The sequence below is a fragment of the Wyeomyia smithii genome, chromosome 3 (genome assembly GCF_029784165.1).
Source record: "Wyeomyia smithii strain HCP4-BCI-WySm-NY-G18 chromosome 3, ASM2978416v1, whole genome shotgun sequence".
Taxonomy (NCBI): Eukaryota; Metazoa; Arthropoda; class Insecta; order Diptera; family Culicidae; genus Wyeomyia; species Wyeomyia smithii.
The window spans coordinates 172,391,281-172,403,810 of NC_073696.1; the positions used below are offsets into that span (position 1 = coordinate 172,391,281).

At 34.2% G+C, this 12,530-nt stretch overlaps 1 protein-coding gene across 8 annotated transcripts in view; it reads right to left on the minus strand.

The window, feature by feature from the left end:
- The window catches only part of LOC129732839 (histone-lysine N-methyltransferase, H3 lysine-79 specific), a 143,557-nt gene that overhangs the window by 115,700 nt on the left and 15,327 nt on the right, over positions 1-12,530 (minus strand). The window contains exons 1-2 of one of the 8 annotated variants that reach the window (XM_055694134.1): positions 5,928-6,029; positions 5,360-5,855 (exon numbers count right to left, since the gene is read on the minus strand). The exons of 6 other annotated variants lie outside the window; for them this stretch is intronic. The gene's annotated coding sequence lies outside the window, so the exon portion shown is untranslated. Of the gene's footprint in view, positions 1-5,359; positions 6,030-12,530 lie in introns of those variants that run through there. One more of the 8 variants, XM_055694132.1, reaches the window with a different exon arrangement.

Sequence of the window (12,530 nt, forward strand, 5' to 3'; positions counted from 1 at the left end):
AAATGGATCATGTTTGTTAAAACTAAATCGGTGTTTTACACGTTTCTATTCCATAAAAATGCACTGATTATGGTAATCGCACCATTTTTTAATTTGTTTCAAAGCGAATTATTGTTTGTTTTCTTTTTTCATTTCAGGCTAATTATAAATCGCTTAATAAATCACGAAACTATTGAATAAAAATACACGACATTGCGATTCATTTGCAAAGCAAAATTAATGAAAAGCCAAAATTCAGTAGTTTAAAAACAACGTGTGATTTTTATTTTGATAAAAAAACACTTAAATTAGTATTATATGAAAAACTTATGTTTTTGATAACGACTTGGATATTTTAAAAATTAGTATTATACGTGACGCATGAAGAATCCTCAACGTTTTGATTTCAGAGATATCATAGCATATAGTACGTTTTTACGCGAAACAGGTAGCTGACAAAACATTAGCATGAAAAACAAATTTTTGTACATTTCTGAAATTCATATTTGTTTATGCGAAATACTCTTAGTGAACACATTCTTGAACAGACTTGTTATTCTTCTCAATATGTGAAAAGAGCGAAGTTAAAATACAGCGCGCGCTTCTTTTCGAACATGAGTGTTGCATGTAGCAATTTTTTGTACTACACTTCTTTCTTTTACTTTGTGTTGTGCTTCTGCCACTCGTAGAAAGACACTAAAAATACTGCAGTGAGCTCTGTAGTGTAGCTATAGTGTGTAATGTCCATTCGTGTGAGAAATCTAATCATAGTTTATTATCTCTCAGGAGAGATAATTCAGATTACATCACGACGTTTTTGTAAGCTCCTCAGTTGCACACGATTCGCTTCTCTCTTCAGGCAAGTGCGTGCGATTTGCTCACTAGTATGAGAGCAGTTTGTTTTCACAGTGAAAGATATTCTCTTACACGCCAGTGATTCTCTCAGGAGAAACGACAAGCATGTCCTTGAGTGAAGCCGTTCAAAGATTTTCATGAAAACATTTCCTCTACTATATTTTTTTGCTGTCAGAGATCAAATTCTGTTATTCAAACTTTTGAAATCTTTCAGGTACAACGAGAAAACCTTGTAGAATGTAGTATGTAAAATGAAAAACAGTGAATCAATTGTTTTCTCAAAACGACTACACTTAGGAATGAGAATTTCTGAATTAAATTACATCAAAAATCGTTATTTTCACTCAAAACGTTCAAACATTGAACTTTAAACAATTAATAAGAAAATGTAAAAATTTGTTTTTCACAATATTCCAAAATAGTTTTTCAAACCCGAAACCCGAACCCGACTTGTACCCGTCGGGTTCGGATTTGAAAATTTCCGAAAGTGTCGGGTTCGGGTCGGGCTCGGGTTTGAGAATTTTTAAAGGTGTCGGGTACGGGTCGGGTTCGGGTTTGGTGAAAAAAATTTTCGGGTTCGGGTTTGAAAATGTCGGGTTTAGGTCTGAAAACCCGAAACCCGGCTATATAAAGTGAGAATTTTTATAAGATAATGATGTCTAATTTCATGCAACTGTAAAAATCACTAACATTTCAATACCATTCGAGGCTCAAAGCTTCAGAGCAACCTCAGATTGGTACAAAAAATGGACCCAAAAAAAATAATCTCGGTTTCGGGTCGGGTTCGGGTTTCACAAAAATAAAATTTTCTGGTTCGGGTGTGATCGAAAAAAAATGTCGGTTTCGGGTTTGATCGAAAAAAAATTCTCGGGTTCGGGTCGGGTACGGGTTTGAAAAAAGCAAAACCCGACCATCTCTACTATATAGTCCTTAATTTGTTTAATCGAAAAATACATCATATTAAAAATAGTTATAAATAGTAAAATAAATAGTAAAAATTGTTGATTCAAAAATCAAACAGTTTCTAACATGCATATATGAATTCATGATTGATTCTTTCACTAAAATAACGTTTAATGAAATCATTGGCAATATTCGTTCCCAAATTACAGACCGTACCGGACTTAGAGCCGAACTGTAACGAAACCAAACGAACTGCACCCTAAACGGACCGGAACAGAACAATAAACAATATCGTACGCTAGCCTGGAGGACTAATGCGGTCTCGATCAACTAGATTATTAGTTGAGAGAATTCGTTATCTATATTGTTTTTGGCACATTTTGCGTGTTGTAGGATAAGTACAACGATACACCGTGCTCCAGTACTGAGTCGAGAAAATTTCCAGCTCGAAAAGATCCTCGACCTTATCGGGAATCGAACCCGACATCACAACCGTGTGGGAGAGCTAGCCGACCGACATCGCTAACCACAGAACCACGAGGACCAGGCTCGTTCCGATTTTCAATCAGACCGGACAAGACCAAGTTCAAGACCCAACTTTTCGTTCCAATATCGAGCACTTTAATACTATTATCATGAATTTCTCAGGAATTGCATTCAAATCCTTTAAGTTAAATTCAATGCACTCTCCCGTTTCAAAAATTTTCTCTTAGTGCCAGAAAGTCGGTTATTCCCAAAAAAAATTTTTTTTTGAGAGAGAACAAATCTCGACGTATCATGCATATCTAAGATATTTGGCATCAAAAATTTCATTCAGAAAGCAGGGCTGATGAGGGCTGGTCAAAATGGTAAAAAAGTGACTTTAGTGACTATTTTTCGGAAAAAGTAACTTTAGTGACTTTTTGATGAAAAAAGTGACTTTTGAGTGACCAGCTTAAAAAAAGTGACCAAGTCACTAAAAAGTGACCAACTTGCAGCCCTGTGTATTTTAACGAAAAAACTGCATAGTCTAACACAGTAGGTCCTGAAAAGAAAGTTCCTGGTGAAAAACTCACCAATTTGTTGGATTTTCACCAAATTAAAAATGAATTTCCTAAAGACGGTATAAAATCGCGGTTTGTTCACATAAAAATTATCCCAAAATCAATATTGTACACTTTTAGCAGTCCTAGAAAAAAAATGAAGTGTTAGAACACCTTTAGAAGTCTTTGATTAAGCCAAATTTAAAAACAATATTCTTAGTGCAGCGAAAAAATAAATTTTGTTGGTGGCAATATAGTTGTCACTGCCTTATAAAGGGTTAAACATCAATCTATTCTCTAACGATGCTGAATAGTTTCGTCGTGTAAATTTTCAAGTATAACTGTTCAACTCAAATCAAAGTTTAAATGTCAGGTGATGCCATATGACATCACCCGCCGGGAATGGGCTAGGTAACAATTTTTTTTTGCTTATTTTCCGTCGGTCTATTTCCGCCACTATTGTGTCAATCACCGACACCCGGGAAGGCGACTCCAACAACTCCTAACTAACGACCCGTTGATTAACGGACCGGCGCCAACGGCTTCAATTTCCCATGCTATATCAGAGCCCGGAGGTCCGTTATTATCCGCCTCAGAAAATCTCCGGAGGAATAAATCTAGATCAGTTTTGGTTGATTGTGAGTGGATCACGTCATCACACAACCATCGACACTTATGGTGTTGGGATTCGTGGTTGGTAGAAGCGTTACTTGTTTTAGGTTTTAGATATTTTTTGATAATAGTTTAGTTTTTGCCTATTTCATGTTAACATATAAAGCCTGATTGGAATCATTCTTGACTTCTCTTGCCTTTAAAATATATTTTAGTAATTTAAAGTTTTAACCTTTCCTGGACTTTGTAAATTTTTGTTGGCGACTTGTAACTTGTGAATCTGGTCTCTTTTTAAAGAATTCTTTCCACATTAATTATGAATAATTCGGTACATAACTTTGAAACAAACTCAGACATAAATGACATTAGATGTTGATCCTGTAAAGTGCGAATAAGAAGGGAACCAAGTGAGAGAAAAACAATCGCAGCCAACCGTTAATGTACAGAACAATTGCGGGGCTAGCGCTAGGATCCTATTGACTCTAACGGTCGTCTCTCTTAGCCGAGATTCTAACATATGAGGACTGGCTGGTTACTCCAGCATCTTACCCCGAGACCAACTAATTGGTTTCTTGAGTTTTCCAGTGTTTTTTGAGATGACAGAAAATGTAATATAACAGATCCCAAGCATGTAGTAAATGAAAAATAATGTTTAAAATAAACATGATAAATTTCCCAGTTTAGTATTAAAATTCCTGGATTTTTCCCGGTTCATTTTCGAATTCCCGGCATTTTCCCGGTTTGCTGGCCACCCTGATCTTTGAAAGTGTTAGGAATCAATTTAGAATTCCCATGCTTTTCACACGTCCAGTAATATATTGGAAAGTCCTCCTGTTTATTTATTCTTTAAAAAGGTCGTCTTCCAACTGAACAATTTAAATTTGTTTTTTTCTATGTGAACTTAAAAAACTGTTTTTTTGTGTGAGCAGGAGAAACTGTTTCTTTTGAGTAACTAATAAAAAAGCCTCGAATATTTGAAATGAAAACATGCGGAATTGTGAACGTTAGTTTTATATAAAAAATACTCCCCTCTATCAAAATTTGACCGTAATATAGTCACAAATGATCCTAAGTTGTTTTGTTCATAACAAATAGAAAAAATACCAAAACTGTAGAAAAAATGATGACGATATTTTTGTCCGCCTGCTTGTATGAAAACGTCCCATAGTACGACGCCACTGGTTATAGTCGTTAGAGATGCAAAGGTAAACTTGGTCTCTGGCAACAACGATTGTAACACTTCCTTCTTTTCTTTTCTAACTGACCGTAACGCCAACCGGCTAAAGCTACTGGATTGCTGTACATTAACATTGCTGGTCGACTTCTGGGAATCGTGTGTCCTTCCCCCCTCAATAATCTGGAACAACGAAAAACTTTGAAATGTTACCCACTGTTTCAAAAACTATGATAATTTTGGGAGCTTCACAAACTGTAACTGTCCCAAACATTATGATAAATTTGTTATTTTTCGAAAGAGGTTTGATAAAATTTGATTGAGATCTTACGGAATGGTAGTTGAAATAGTGTTCATTTTTTCGGCTCTGGAGGGTCAGGTGTTACCACAATTTTGCTAAAAGGTGGATCATGCATGTTAAAAAGGAAATTAAAAAAAAAATCTGATCCATGTTCGTAATGTTCCAACTGTCATTTTGACAACGTTTCTTACACCAGATTCAAATCTACATGTGCTTCATCGAAAGGTTAAATCTGGACGTATTAGTCTTGACAAACTACATGAAGTTTTGTGATTGCGATGTTGGCGTAATTTTCCATAACCTCGGACGATACTCATTAGATTTTCTGGGTAATGTAACGATACGTTGCGTATATGCTTGGCAATAAAGTATCACAAATATCGACGAATTGACAAACTTAAAAAAATCACAATCATTATCATCGCGCAAAGAAATGGTGGCGACATGGCGCCGAATAGAACTAATCATAGTAACTTGTATTAGGATATTTGATTGTTTCGAAGAAACCTTTACCTAATAAATCAACATACAGAGGATATAGACGAAAAAACAGTATTGTGTATTTTCCATTTCACTTTCTATTATGTCTACCGCATTCAGTCGCTGTAATACAGTTCCACTTTATTACACAGGGTGTCAATCCCCAGCATCACCAACTAACTCATGGCACATTTTGCAATACGGAGTGTCATGAAATGCTTGACAAAAATGCTTTCACATAGGTCAGCTCTTAGGCAGAAGCTCCTAGCGAGGGTGGAGCTGAGGTAGCAATCACAACAATAACAAAAATCGATGTTTCATTTTACTTCTCGCATGCTCTTCTATGTGGGGCGTTTGCTTTTATCGATTTTTCTTTTCGTGTTTCTTTTTGCTCATATATCCGAACTCGAGCCACCGGGAGCAATGTTGTCACTTTAGATTCGAGCCTCCTACCACATTAACAAATAACAGTCCCGACCGAGGGCAGACAGTTTCATTTTCAACCGAAATGATATTGCCGCTTCTACAACTATTTTTAATATTGAAAACAAAAACTGCATTACAAGACCAATTGTAATTGAAGCATCTATTTGACATATACCCACACAGACGAATGATACTCTCACGCGAACCAAACTTTCATCGAAGATTTTACTGAGCAGACTGCGCGTTAACTGACCAAGAACTGTGTGCGAGTAGAAGCAGGAATGAATTTAAACTTTGCTTCGGCGAGCTGTTGGAAAATCAATAAAATATTGATTAGTTTTTCCTTGCTCGCATTCATGGTACACAAAACATACACATAGAAGAAATCGAGATAGGAACAACACAACATAGCAGCAGTAATAGAAACGTGTATGTAGGCAGACTGAAGTTATGAGCATGAGGAAGCAAGCGGCAACCAGGGATGCTAGTCAAATTTTTCGAATACAAGTTAACATGTTTTCATTGCTGCTAGATATTTTTATGTAAAAAAAGAAAAATGAAAAATCAACGGATTTAGCTATAAGTTATAAGTATATAAGCTTGTTACATTTTACATCTTCAATTTGCCATTAAATTGGATATATTTCAGAATTGAAAAATTCATTGTTGCAAATCGTTTTTTTTTTTGGATGTCAGATGGACAGAAATGAACATGCGTTAAAGATGTCATTTTGTGTTATTGATATTTTTTCAATCACGATTAATTCGTGGTATTCAAGGTTATGTAAAAAGGTATTGATGATTTTAAATATTTCAAGAGTCAGAACGGTTTGTTTGATCGGTGGGACGTCCTAGTAGATAATAACCTTGTCTTTGCGAAAAATATATACGCTGTAAAAAAAACTTTTTCAACAATTTTTTTTTCAAAAAGTTTAGTTTTTAGAAATTTTATTTATTTCCAAAGCTTAGATAAACAATGATGGTTGTCTGATTGAAAATCAGAATGATTTTGAATCAGTTAGTGGGATACATATGTTCCTTCTGCTAACGAGAAATCTAACTTCAGGAGTTTTCCTGAGCCCACTAATAGTGGAACAGAACATCAAACCTGATCATAATTAGTTTATTATTATTTTTTGCATTAAAACGTATCATATAGTGATAATAAAAACTAATGAGTAGATTTGGGTGAATTTTTGCATGAAGTAACCTACCCAAAAGTGATGAATGACATTCCTTATGATAAAATTTAAACTCAGTCATAGCCGGTTCAAAATTCATTTAAACACTTGAATTTATTATGAAATGATCTTACAGTACACTTTTCCATAGTTTGACAAAGTTTCATTCTTGTAAGAATAAAAAATAAGAATTTCTTGATTATTTTCACAGAGCGATAAAGCACGAAACCGGAAACATCCAGAAGGTTTTCCTTCACCACTATAACCAAAAATACTAGCAATTTTACGTAGTATATGCCGTTCAACCGGATATTACCGGAAACACTTATCCCATTTTATATTAAAACCAAATTTTTTAATTTTATGAAATTGATTTAGACAAACACCTGAGTTTTTGGAGAGACTATCTAAGACATGCTAAGTACACATTTTTGTTTGATTACCCTTCCCTAAAAATCTCCATCATTGTTTTATTTACAAATCATTTGTTTTTCTATAAAACATTAGATTTTAGCTGACGATGTTAAAGCGTTAGCGTTTTTTTTGTTTTTATTTCTCCAAGATCAATTGATTATTATTGGTTAACTTACAGTGTGCAGTTTTCGTAGAAAAAAGTTCAGGTTTGTAATAATAAATTTTTTGTGATATCCGATTTATAATAATATTGTCTCACGTTATGTATTTTTCTCAAAGGACAAAATTACTTTTCATAACTTTTCTGAAAACGAATTAATATAAAAAAGTGTTTTTTTTAGTGTAGTGTATTTGTAGGCCGATATTTTTCAGCGCTTTTGCATGAAAGTGCACTCTTCACTGAAAAAACTGGGCACGCTCCATCCAAGTGTTTCATCAAATGGATATGAAAATGACTCTGCATTGTTATTTGTAGAATTTCTTTCATCGAATTCAATCATTTTTCACTTTCGTTTCAGGTTGTCGCACACATCAACTTACATCCATGAGCCGACTCCACTTACGTATGATTCCAACATCCCTTTCAGGTGAATTGCACTTGAATCTGCCCCACTGTTTCATCACAGTGATTATCATGTGCGAAACACTTTCATTTACGTATGATTCCAACATCCCTTACAAGTGAATTGCACATGAATCTGCCCCACTGTTTCATTACAGTGATTATCATGTGCGAAACACTTTCAGTTGGTTTGTTTTGTTTTTATATGTCAAATGATGTGCCGTTTGAGCGGAAAAGTAGAAAAATGGCGACAGATGAAGAGTCAACGAGTGTCATACGGCTCAGAAGTTTGAGGATTTTCCAGACTGCATCTGTAAATTTTTGGAAGGTAAGTGATTTATGTTACGTAAAAGAATCGAATTCTAATCTTATTTCGTCCTTCCAGCACAAGATCACAGAGATTCTGATGAAAAATTCTTTACGCTAGAGGCAAGTATTTGTTTACTAGAACATCAATTATTTAAATTAAACTAATTTAAATCTTTGTTTGCTTTACAGGCTTCTTCAACAGAAAAGGATAGTTTATATTTGGTGATGAATTTTTATACTGAAATTTTAATTTTATAAATAAAAAATATTATATGCAATCATATCCCTGTAAAACAGTTTTCATTTTAAAATCGAATAAAAATCATTCGAAGCTCGGTAAGCATTCATTCGAGATTCAAAATCCAAACACTTTATGTCTATATGTCATAACACCAGAATTGAAAGTGTTTTTCTTTTGAAAATGAGGTGTTGCACGATGAATAATTCTAAAGTGTTTCGCATATGAATTCTATATGTTTTGACCAGTAGGGCGAATTCGAGTGCACAAAACTCTTTATAATGTCGTGTCGATTTCTTTCAGTGTTGCTTCGTTTTTTATTATTCGTAAAAAAAGAAAGTCAAGTCATCTGTCAGTATGCAGTAAAAACGTGTTCGTTCGATATTCACTGTATCAAATCTTTTGAAAATTCATTACTCTGAATTTCATTGCGTAAACTGCAATGTTGTGAATTCGGTTAGTGTACTGTACATTACGCGATTATTGATGGAGGGAAAAAATACTACCACGAAAGAAATTTTGGTGTTTTATTATGATAACCACAGTAAGCATCATTTTGATAACGAACGGTGAAGATTGTTTGGTTGAATTTTCAGAAAATTTTGTTGCGTGACCGTGCACGCAGCGCGAGCATTATTTTATCGGAGCATGACAGCTCGTTACAAGTATGAAAATCAAGTGCATTTGAAAGGGCGTTGCGTTCGTTGAGAGTGAAAATTGATAAAGATTGGTTGTATTTTTCGAAGAATTCCGGTAGTAAAAATGATTTTTATCAGCTGTGTCTACAACTTTGCCAAGAACGTCACACCGATCAAACAAACCGTTCGTGGTTTATTTTATATTCATGAGAGTGGCTTATTTTGCTAAGCGGAAGCCACATGCTAAAAACGTGCCTAACACCAGCAATTATTACATGGTTCAGTCGAGTAGTACTTGTTTAACCCATCGCTACTCGACAAATAATGAACAAAACTCATTTCGGTTTATTCGAGCTTTGAAAAAACTTCTAAGCTTACATTGCATACTTTCCGTAGATAATGATTCAGATTTGTGAAAAGCGGCATTTTGAGATATTATATATTTGTGTTTAACTGTTGGCAATATTGCCGAAAACATAACAATCTAACAAATCTGTTTTTTTTTTAATTTCTTGTTAGACATCCAATTTTTTTTCTATTTATACAGACAACTTACAATGTTTAGCTATCCTTTGGTAGTTTTCATAACGAATAAGATTTATGAGAAGTAAGCTTTCTGAAATAATATTCAATATTTTTGTTTCAAAAAAATTTGTTCACGATGAATATTTTTTTCTGAAGAATGGAAATTGTCATCTACAACATTGCCGAAATCGTCACACCGTTCTGAAAATATTTATAATCATCAATGTCATTTTTGCTTAAACCCTTTTCAAAGAATGGCATGACGGTTCGAACCTATAGGAACATTTGTGCAAAGTTGCAGCCATATCAAAAATGGCAATCCAAAAAATAACGAAATTGGGACATTTCTTATGAGAATCGCGGGTGAAGTAATCACATATGAAGTTTTTAGTTTAATTGTGTTTTTACGAGGTTTTTCACAAGCCGTGTGGAAAGCGAATTGAGTGTAGGGTAACGGGCGATTTTGGCCCACCCGGTAACATTTTACGCATTTTATCTGATAAATTCAACGTATATTAGAAAACTATGCATGAAACATTGAATAGCACACCTAAGAATCATACTACACTATAATTTTCGGCGAAAAACTGGCTCTAGGTAGTGTTATTTAGGAATTAGTTTATACATATTCAAAGTCATGGCTGAATCAACCCAAAGTCAAGAGGAAGTGGTAATATACAAGTCAACGTCCGGAAGCTATTGTAACAAATATGTATGTTTTTGAAACAATTCGTTGTTGTAGTAACAACAATAAAATGTCATAGAAACAGTTTGTATACTCTAACATGTTGTAAAAAGTTGAAAAAGTGGTTAAACGCATGGCCGAAACATGTTTGCCTTTTTCTGAAGCAAACATATTTTGACCATGCCAAGTTTTGACATCTCTTTGATTACCGTTCGGCCGTTGCACGTGAACAAAGAAGCAGCTTGTGACAATTTACAGGTAATTACTTCTTAATTTATCACATCAAACCGCTATAAGCCAAATCATTTCATTTTTAGATGCCAAAAATTTACAAAAATTCACAGCAGAAGAATATTCTCCTCAAACCCACTATTTTTGCTCTAAAAATACCGATGATGATCCTAAAAGCCAGTTCGCGAGAGGCGCAACCGCATGTTGATTTGATGTTCTCCGATTGGGCTGAAATTTTCAGCATTTGTTTGTCTATTCAAGGTAGGAAGTTTTGCAAAATTTCAATTTTTTTCATTGAGGTTAAGTGGGGTAAAACGGCCATTGAAAATGATATGTACAAAAACGTCCAAATTCTAAAAAGTGCAATAACTCCTGCTAGACTTGATGGATTTCTCTAAAAATTGGTGGTATTATTCTACACTAAGAGTACTTCAAAACGCATGGTAACAATATAGGGTAAAAAGGTAAATTGACGAAAAAAACGCATTTTTCTTTCAAAAATTGTCAATTTTTAGGGTCATCCAACTCTTTTCAACATCGCTAGAAAAAATATCTGAATATGGCGTTTTGTAGAGCAACTCAAGAGCTTTGATGTCATGTATAAGCCAAGTGTGCCAAATGGGGTAAAACGGCCCTAGAAGGTTTTTTTTTAAAAAACTGTCAAAATCACTAGAATCACTTTAGTTCCTGCTAGACTTAAAAGATTTTACTTAAAATTTGGATTATCACTGTACCTTACCAGAACTACCTACTTTACCAGAAGATACGCAATTTGGGGTAAAACGTTCCTTGAAGATTTTTTTTTTCGAAAAATGCCGTCAAAATCACCAAAACTGCAATAACTGAGGTAAGACTTGATAAATTTACTGAAATTTTAGATTATAACTCTAGTTAGATACGAACTTAAGGGTAAGATGACAAAAGTGACAAATAGATTTACATGACGAAAAAAAAAATTTTTTCTTGGGAAATACTTGGCGAATTTCAGGGTGCTATTTCCTCAACAAAAAACAGTCCAGAACCCGAAGTTAGCATTATAAAACAATTAAAGAGCTTTTATTTGATATCAATTCCAGATGCGTCATTTGGAAACTGACTAAAAAGGACTGAAATTTTTCTTGACTTTTTCACTAGGTTTCAAGAAAAGCATCAAACCCTGTGAAAGACAATATCGATGAGACGGTTGCTGAAAGACTGCAATATTTCGAGTTTTGTTGAAGCAAATGAAGTAAGTTATGGTTTGAGTTTCATGTTCATCTTTTTAATTTGATTGATTTTAAATTTGATTTAAATCTTTTTAATTTGATTATTTTTAACTTAATTGTCATCGGTCTCATTCTTCGCTTTTTCCTGAGTGTTGGCCAAAAAAATCATGTTACTCTGGTTGCTGTTGTACCTATCAACAAAAATGAACAATCATTTTGAAAAATCACGACTGCGAACATTAATGCTTAACAATATTTACTCATGATGTTCTTCAACGTTCATCAAAGCACCATCTTCCTTTATACTAAGTTTGCCTACATAAATATTGCAGGGAATCGTGCAAATAACGATTTTATTTGCTCCACGGATAAGTAGGAACTCGGTTGGAATTATTTATTTTCGCGACCATCATGTCGATAATATCTTTCACCTTGTTTGAAGCTTTTCGTGAAGTTAAGGAAAACTTTAGTCCTTTTAGTCACTTCCCAAAAGATGCATCTGGATATTATGCCAAATAAAAGCTTTGTAGTTGTTTATAAAATACTAACTTCTGGTTCTGGACCTTTTCTGTAGAGAAAATAGCACCCCGAAAATCGCTAAGTATTTCTCAAGAAAAATATTTATTTTCGTTATGTAAATCTATTTGTCATTTTTGTCATCTTGCCTTTAAGTTCGTATTAACTTAGAGTAATTATCTAAATTTTCAGTAAATCTATCAAGTCTAACCCGAGTTCTTGCAGTATTGGTGATTCTGACGGCATTTTTCGAAAAAAAATCTTCAAGGAACGT